Consider the following 9,372-nt stretch of genomic DNA (forward strand, 5'->3'; position numbering starts at 1 on the left):
AATGTTGGGTCCTGTTTGTGTAGCAGTCTGTTAGTCTATGTCTCTTTATTGGGGGAATTGAGTCTATTGATATTAAGAGATATTAAGGAAAAGTAATGGTTGCTTTCTATTATTTCTGTTGTTAGAATTGGCATGCTGTTCTTGTGGCTGTCTTCTTTTAGGTTTGTTGAAGGATTACTCTCTTGCTTTTTCTAGGACATGGTTTCTGTCCTTGTATTGTTTTTTTTTTCTCTGTTTTTATCCTCCTAAGTGATTAGTGGAAAGATAATGTGTGAATTTGGTTTTGTCATGGAATACTTTGGTTTCTCCATATACGGTAATTGAAAGTTTGACTGGATATAGTAGCCTGGGCTGGCATTTGTGTTCTCTTAGTGTTTGTATAACATCTGTCCAGAATCTTCTGCCTTTCAAAGTCTCTGGTGAAAAATCTGGTGTAATTCTGATATGCCTGCCCTTATTTGTTACTTGACCTTTTTCCCTTACTGCTTTTAATATTCTATCTTTATTTAGTGCATTAGTTGTTCTGATTATTATATGTCGGGTGGAATTTTTTTCTGGTCCAGTCTATTTGGAGTTCTGTGGGCAGCTTGTATGTTCATGGGCATCTCTTTCTTTAGGNTTGGGAAGTTTTCTTCTATAATTTTGTTGAAGATATTTTTTGGCCTTTTAAGTTGAAAATCTTCATTCTCATCTACTCCTATTTTCTGTAGGTTTGGTCTTCTCATTGTGTCCTGGGTTTCCTGGATGTTTTGAGTTAGAATCTTTTTGCATTTTGCATTTTCTTTGATTGTTGTGCCTATGTTCTGTATGGAATCTTCTGCACCTGACATTCTCTCTTTCATCTCTTGGATTCTGTTGCTGATGCTATCACATCTATGGTTCCAGATTTCTTTCCTAGGTTTTCTATCTCCTGGGTTGCCTCACTTTGGGTTTTCTTTATTGTGTCTACTTCCCTTTTTAGGTCTAGTATGGTTTTGTTCATTTCATCACCTGTTTGGATGTGTTTTCCTGTTTTTCTTTAAGGACTTCTACCTGTTTAGTTGTGTTTTCCTGTTTTTCTTTAAGGACTTGTAACTCTTTAGCAGTGTTCTCCTGTATTTCTTTAAGTGAGTTATTAATGTCCTTCTTGATGTCCTCAACCATCATCATGAGATATGCTTTTAAGTCCAGGTATAGCTTTTTTGGGTGTGTTGGGGTGCCCAGGACAGGTGGGAGTGCTGGGTTCTGATGATGGTGAGTGGTGTTGGTTTCTGTTAGTAATATTCTTACGTTTGCCTCTCACCATCTGGTAATCTCTGGAGTTAGCTGTTATAGTTGTCTCTGGTTAGAGCTTGTTCCTCTCGTGATTCTGTTAGCCTCTATCAGCAGACCTGGGAGACTAGCTTTCTCCTGAGTTTCAGTGGTCAGAGCACTCTCTGCTGGCAAGCTCTCCTCTTGCAAGGAAGGTGCACAGATGTCTGGCATTCGGACCTGCCTCCTTGCAGAAGATGAAGGCCCAAAACAGGGCTTGTCCCAGAAGCTGTTAGCTTCTGTAGTCCACACTCTCAACTGCGCAGACTAGTATCGGTGGGATCCTGGAACCAAGATGGCTCCCCCAGATGCTCCAGCAAATCCCTCCCCAACACATGGTTTTAATGCAGAGTTCTATCAGACCACCAAAGCAGATATAATACCAATACTCAAAATGTTCAACAAAATAGAAATAGAAGACACTAATTTCTTCTGTGAAGCCACAATTATCCTGATACATAAACCACACCAAGACCCAACAAAGACAAAATTTCAGACCTATAGCAGTGCAAAAATTCTCAATAAAATTCTCACAAACTGAATCCAAGAACACATCAAAACTATTATTCACCATCATCAAGTAGGCTTCATCCCAGGGATGCAGGGATAGTTCAATATATGGAAATCCATCAACATAATCCACTACATAAACAAACCCAAAGGGGGGGGAAAAACATGACCATCTCATTAGATACGGAAAAAGCCTTGACAAATTACAATATCCCTTCATGTTAAAAGTCTTGGAAAGATCAGGAATTCAAGAAACATAACTTAACATAATGAAAGTAATATACAGCAAACCAATAGCCAACATCAAATTAAGTGGCGAGAATCTTGAAGCAATCTCACTAAAATCATGGACAAGACAAGCCTGCCCACTCTCTCCCTATTTATTCAATATAGTGCTTGAAGTTTTAGCTAGAGCAATTAGACAACAAAAGGGGGTCAAAGGGATACAAATTGGAAAGGAAGAAGTCAAGATACCACTATTTGTGGATGATATGATAGTATATATAAGTGACCCCCAAAATTCTACTAGAGAACCCCTAGAGCTGATAATTTCAGCAAAGTGGCTGGATATAAAATTAACTCAAACAAATCAGTATCCTTTCTCTACACAAAGAATAAATAGGCTGAGAAAGATATTAGGGAAACAAAACCCTTCCCTATAGTCACAAATAATATAAAATATCTTGATGTGACTATAACCAAGGAAATGAAAGATTTGTATGACAAGAACTTCAAGTCTCTGAAGAGCGAAATCAAAGAAGACCTCAGAAGATGGAAAGATCTCTCATGCTCATGGATCATCAGTATTAACATAGTCAAAATGGCTATCTTTCTAAAAGAAATCTGCAGATACAATGCAATTCCCATCAAAATTCCAACTCAATTCTTCTCAGAGTTAGAAAGGGCAATTCTCAAATTCATCTGGAATAACAAAATACACAGGTTAGCAAAACCAATTCTCAACAATAAAAGAACTTCTGCTGGTATCACCATCCCTGACCTCAAGCTCTACTACAGAGCCACAGTGACAAAAACTGCATGGTATTGGTACAAAAATACAGACAGGTAGAACAATGGAATAGAACTGAAGACCCAGAAATAAATGCATACAGCCATGGTTATTTGATCTTTGACAAAGAAGCCAAAACCATCCAGTGTAACAAAGAAAGCATTTTCAACAAATGGTGCTGGTTCACCTGGTGGTCTGCATGTAGAAGAGTGAAAATTGATCCATTTTTATCTCTTTGTACAAAGCTGAAGTCCAACTGGATCAAGGATCTTCACATAAAATCAGATACGCTGAACCGAATAGAAGAGAAAAGTGGGAAAAAGCCTCAAACACATAGGCACAGGGGAAATTTTCCTGAACAGAGTACCAATGGCTCAGACTCTAAAATCAACAGTTGACAAACTGGACCTCTTAAAGTTGAAAAGCTTCTGTAAGTCAAAGGATGGTGTCAATAGGGCAAAACGGCAACCTACAGATTAGGAAAAGATCTTTACCAGCCCTATATCTGATAGAGGGTTAATATCTAAAATCTACAAAATACGCAAGAAGGTAGACTCCAGAGAACCAAATAACCTACTAAAAAAATGGAGTACAGAGCTGAACAAAGATTTTCAACTGAGGAATCTGAATAGCTGAGAAGTACCTAAAGAAATGTTCAACATCCTTCGTTTTCAGGAAAATGCAAACCAAAATGATCCTGAGATTCCACCTTACACCAACCAGAATGGCTAAGATAAAAAAACTCAAGTGACAGAAGATGCTGGTGAGGATGTGGAGAAAGAGGAACATTCCTCCCTTCCTGGAGGGATTTCAAGCTGGTACAACCACTTTGGAACACAATCTCATGGTTCCTCAGAAGTTTGGAAATAGTTCTACCAGAAGACCTAGCTATATCACTACTGGGCATATACTCAAAAGATTCTCCAACACATAATAAGAACACATACTCCACTATGTTCATAGCAGACTTATTCATAATAAGCTGGAAACAACCCAGATGTCCTTCAATGGAAGAATGGATACAGAAATTATAGTACATTTACACAATGGAGTACTACTCAGCTAATAAAAGCGACGACTCCATGAGTTTTGCAGGCAAATAAATGGACAGAAATAGAAAATATCATCCTGAGCGAGATAGGACACACATGGTATAAACTGACTGATAAGTGGGTATTATCCCAAAAGCTTAGAATACTCATGATACAACTTACAGACCATATGAAACTTAACAAGGAGGAAGACCAAAGTATGGATGCTTTGATCCTACTTAGAAGGGGGAACCAAATAATCACAAAAGGTAGAGGGAGGGAGGGAGGTACATGAGTGGGAGAGAGGAGGGGGAACAAAAAAGGATTACGAAACAAAAACGAAAAAAGGATTACAAAACGAAAGAAGAGGGGGCAGGATTAGGTGTGGGAAGAGACAGGAAAGAAGTCCAGAAGGTTGGAAGAATGAATATGTAGCAGTGGAGGGGGGGGCGGATCACTAGAAAGTCCCTGATGCTTGGTAAGTGAGAGGTTTCCAGGACCCAACAGTGATGTCATTAGCCAAAATACCAAACAGAGTAGAGATAGAACTTGAAGAATCCATATCCAGTACATAGTCATGACCCCCAATTGAGGGCTGGAGCCACCCATCCATCTCAAAATTTTTAACCCAGAATTGTTCTTGTCTAAAGGAAATGCAGGGACAAAAAATGGAAAGGAGATTGAAGAAAAGGCCATCCAGAGACCACCCTACCTTGGGATCCATCTCATTTGCAGACACCAAACCTTGACACTATTGCTCATACCAAGATGTGCTCACAGAGAGAAGCCAAGTATGGCTGTCCTCTGAGAGGCTCCACTAGCATTTGACCAAGACACATGCAGATACTCACAGCCAACCATCAGACTGAGTCACCAGACCCCAATGGAAGAGTTAAGGGAAGGACTGAAGGAGCTGAAGGGGATTGCATATGAAGAACAAAAATATCAACTATTCAGACTCTTCGGAGCTCCCAGGGACTAACACCTACCAAAGAGTATACATGGATGGATCCATGGCTCCCACTACATACGTAGCAGATGAATGCCTTATCTGGCATCAATGAGAGGGAATACCCTTGGTCCTGTGGAAGTTTGTTGCCACAGTGTAGGGAGATGTTAAAAGGGTGAGGAGGAAGTGTGGGTGTGGGTTGAGGAGCACTCTCTTGGAGGCAAAGAGGAGAGGAATTGAATGTAGGGCTTGCAGAGGGAAGACGGGGAAGGGAGGGACAACACTTGAAATGTAAATAAATAAAACAATCAATTAATAAAAAAGAAGAACTAACTTGGCTAAGTAACTTGTGAACAGTAGGCGCTTAATAAATCTTCTAAAGAAAAACACTGAAATAATTACTAAACTCTTTTGCGTTTTGTTTGTGTGTTTGGTTGGTTGGCTGGTTGGTTGGGTGTTTTTGTTTTTGTTTTTGTTTTTAATGGAAGAATGAGAATTCTGGGCCCTTTTTTAATCATGAAGAGCTGAGTGGGTAAGTTACTATATTACTATTAGTGACCAGGACTCTGAGAGCAGCAGAATTAGGCCTAGTAGAGAGGCCAGTGATGTCTAGTTCGTTCTGGGAAGTCTGTTTACAGCATGGGGTGGAGATGAGGTGCTCTCCAGCTTCCTTGGTTTGAAGAAGGCAAAGTGATCTACCACCAAAGAATGCAACTAAGACAGAAGCCTTAAGTTTCTAACACTTCCTTATGAAAATGATCAAGAGTTCTTTAGCTATGAGTACAAATGACAAAGGGTCTGAGAGCCATCCTGAAGGAATCCCCTGCTAATATCTGAAAACTATAAGCTTTAAAACAGACAGCAACCCAGGGAATAAAAGAAAAACCAATTAGTACATACTGATTTGAAATGATGATAAATTGGTGATGGATAGATGATAGATACATGGATAGATAATAGGTTAATAAGTAGCTGATTGGTAGATAATAACTATTGTAGATATTGAATACATAGGAAGAAAATGCATAGGGAGAAAATGGTAACAAAACAGAGTTAGAAATTCCCCATTTATTATTCATAATGAATGTAAAATGTTGATTCAGGCAAAAGTGAGAACGGGCTGCCTAGTATGAGGCCTTGAAAGCCAGTGCCAGGGCTGCTGTGAAATGCAAGCCACACCCAGGTTATTGCACTTAATACAATTCAGGCATTTTGTGTAGAATTTAAAAAGTTATTTCAAAGCCTCTGTGAGAGCATTATACAAGGTTTAGGATGGGCCTTGTATTGGAAATCTATAGCTTCCTGCGCATGGTCCCCACCTGAAGGCTAACACAGAAGGCAGAAGTGTTCATCCTTTCAAGACTATTCTTCACCAAAACCCAACTCCATTCATCTTGTCACAGAGAAGCTCTAACACCAGCACTTGTGAATGCTCAAACCTCACACAAACACTGAGAACATAAAATAGGCAAAGAGGATGATTTCAAACTATGAGAAGGTCTGAATCTATGAATATTTAACTAAATAGCATATCAACTTCATCTTTAACATTTAAAACAGTGTTTTAATACTAGAAAACCATTTTTAGGTAGACCACCTCTCTTGGCTAATAATTGCCTGCTGTAAACAATTGTTAGTAGAAATCAAAACTGATATTATTTAAATGAATGGCTTAGAAAACTTAATTGCCCAGCATCTCTCTGAGGTTCCTACAATAAAAGGTTGGGATGCATCAAGAGATTTTGGTGGACAGCATTTTCATCTATGCACAGTTGAGTTAGCATAGAACTGTGCCATTGGAGGCTACAGATTTCCAAAACAAGGCCCACCCTAAACCCTGTATAATAGTGTAAATCCTTGCCTGTGTAAGCACTTTACAAAAGCCAAGATCCTTCCTCCATGTCATAGTTGAAAGGGGGTTTACAAGATGTTCTATGACTGATAATTAACTTGACATTTTCATGGGGTCATTCTTTGCTATCTTAACGATATGATGAAGGGTTTAGTTACCATGGCAACTAGAGGGTTTCTTCTTTAGCTTCTTAGATCTCTCACTTCTCCTCTTGATTTTATTTTTTTTCCTTTGATTTTATTTTCTTGATTAGATTTTTCAAAACCTACTTTAGTAAGGGTTCTCAAATGTTTCAACTCTCCTTCTAGCCCACCATTCAAAGGTAGAGGGGAAAAGACAGTAAATAGGACAAGGGGATATGGACTTGGTTAGAAGTAGTTCTTTGGGAGCAATTCCCATCTCTGTTGTCAGAGTACTAGCAGTCCAGTTCATTAGTGTCAGGATAACAACAGTTCAAAGAATGTCACCAAACAGAAATCAGCAGCAGAGGCACGATCCGCCAGAACAGCCAGATCTTCACCAAATCAGTATGAGTCCAGGAGTGACCAGGACCATCTGGAATCCCTTGAGAAGTTCTCTGCCATGCCTCTCTCAGAAAAGTAAGGATGAGTATCCATCACTGTCTGTTAATTCGTACTTATATTTTCTCCAAACATCATGTGCCCTCTTATGAGTCTTGCTTTAGCAAAACATCATGTGAATCTGCATCACATGACACAACCAGGGATTTTTCACTTCAGGCCAACTGTGCTGCTAGCCCTGCTGCACACCAGCCTTCCTCTTCTCCTTCCTCTCCTGTCGTTCCTATGGACATACATCTTCTAATTTCATTTTTTCTTTCCATTTAGCCTCATGTCTTTTCTGTCTCTTGACATTGAGAGCTTTGGATTTTACAATCTCCTTTTTGTACATAGGATGTGGTATTATTACACATCACTTTCATCTTTTCTCAACTGCAAGCAAACATTTATTGAATATTGACTGTCTATTATTTGCCAACCTAAGGGACATATTAAGTTACATCTGAGAACATGTGCTTCTTGGTACTATTTATGTAGGGTCTAAATGCCTGATGTTACTTATTATGTAATTTTGCAAAGATCACTGAGGCTTTAATATTGTTATGGTGCCTACTTCAGAGTTGGCAGAAACTAGCCAGCTCTGATCTGGAAATCTAAAGTCAGAAATGTTCAAAACCCAGCATTTTTAGAGACTAACAAGACACCAACAAGGGGAACCTTCATATCTGACATTCTGTTATCATCTGTATTGGAATACAGATCGTGTAATGCATAAAATATCTTCAGGCCACATGTCTACTGTATACATAAAACCGGAATGAACTGTGTGCCTAGACTTAGGCCCCATCCACCAAATGGTAGGTGTGTGTGTGTGTGTGTGTGTGTGTGTGTGTGTGTGTGTGTGTGCACGCACTCACGGACATGTGCTCACAGGTATGAGTGCATACAGATACACTCCAAAATCACACGAAATTAAAATCTAAAACATTCTACTCACAAACTTTCAGATAAGGAATAATCAATCTATTAGGCCTGTATGGTCTAAATGAGATAGAAACCAACATCATCAGGTTTATGTTGGAGACGTACATAGCGCCTGCCTCTACCCTTGTTAGTAGCATAGTTAGAATTGACATCAATGTGGCTAAGTCTTTTAAGCCTCACTCTCCAGAGCTCAGCTGCTGTAATCAGTTCCGTAGGCCAGTATTGGGCCATCATCAGAGACACATCAGCTCAGTTATCAACTAATCATTATTATATACAGTCCTCTGGAAGTCTCTGAATTCTCATAGTGGATCAGTCAAGCAGAAGCAATTTGTTTTCATAACCAGCCCTATTTATTTCAAGCCTATAATTTTGAAATATCTTTTTGTAGCTTTAGTCCATTACATTCTTTTTCTTCTTGGTGACACTGGGGTTTAAAATGAAAAATCATGCTAGAATGACATTTGTCATGATTGTCTTTGTTTTTGTGGAAAACAAATATAACAGGCAGAGATGGATTAATATTACAGTTTGCTTACAAGTACTTAACTCAGAATCTATAAGTCACTTTTGCTATTCTTAACAGGAGCTTGTGGGAAACTTACCTATTGATTCTAAATACTAATTAAGATTTTCCATCATAATGATAATTTTTAGCTGGTCTGCTTGCCATTTCTAAACCATCCTTTACCCTACCTTCTTAGATCTGTGTATGTGTGTGTAAATGGTGGTACAGATGCATGTATATACTTGTGTGGAGTCCAGAGCTCTATGTTGGGTATCTTCCTCAATTACTCCCTCCCTCCCTCCCTCCCTCCCTCCCTCCCTCCCTCCCTCCCTCTCTCCATCCCTCCGTCCCTCCCTCCATCCCTCCCTCCCTCCGTCCCTCTCTCCGTCCCTCCGTCCCTCCCTCCCTCCCTCCCTTTCCTTTCTTTCTTCCTTTCTTCTTTTTATTTATCCTTCTCTCATACAATACATACAGACTGCAGTTTCCCCTCCCTCCACTCCTTCCCATTCCCTCCCCCACCTCCTATGTGCCCCAAATCCACTGATCCTCTGTTTTCCTTTAAAAAGGAGCAGGTTTCTCAGGAATATCAACAGAACACAGAATAGCAAAATGCAACGAGACTAGGTACAAACCCTCATATCAAAGGTTGTTGAGACAATTCAAATGAACAAAAGGTTCCCAACAGCAGGCAACAGAATCAGAGATACTCCCAGCCTCT

The sequence above is a fragment of the Mus caroli genome, chromosome 3, assembly GCF_900094665.2.
Source record: "Mus caroli chromosome 3, CAROLI_EIJ_v1.1, whole genome shotgun sequence".
NCBI classification, from domain to species: Eukaryota; Metazoa; Chordata; class Mammalia; order Rodentia; family Muridae; genus Mus; species Mus caroli.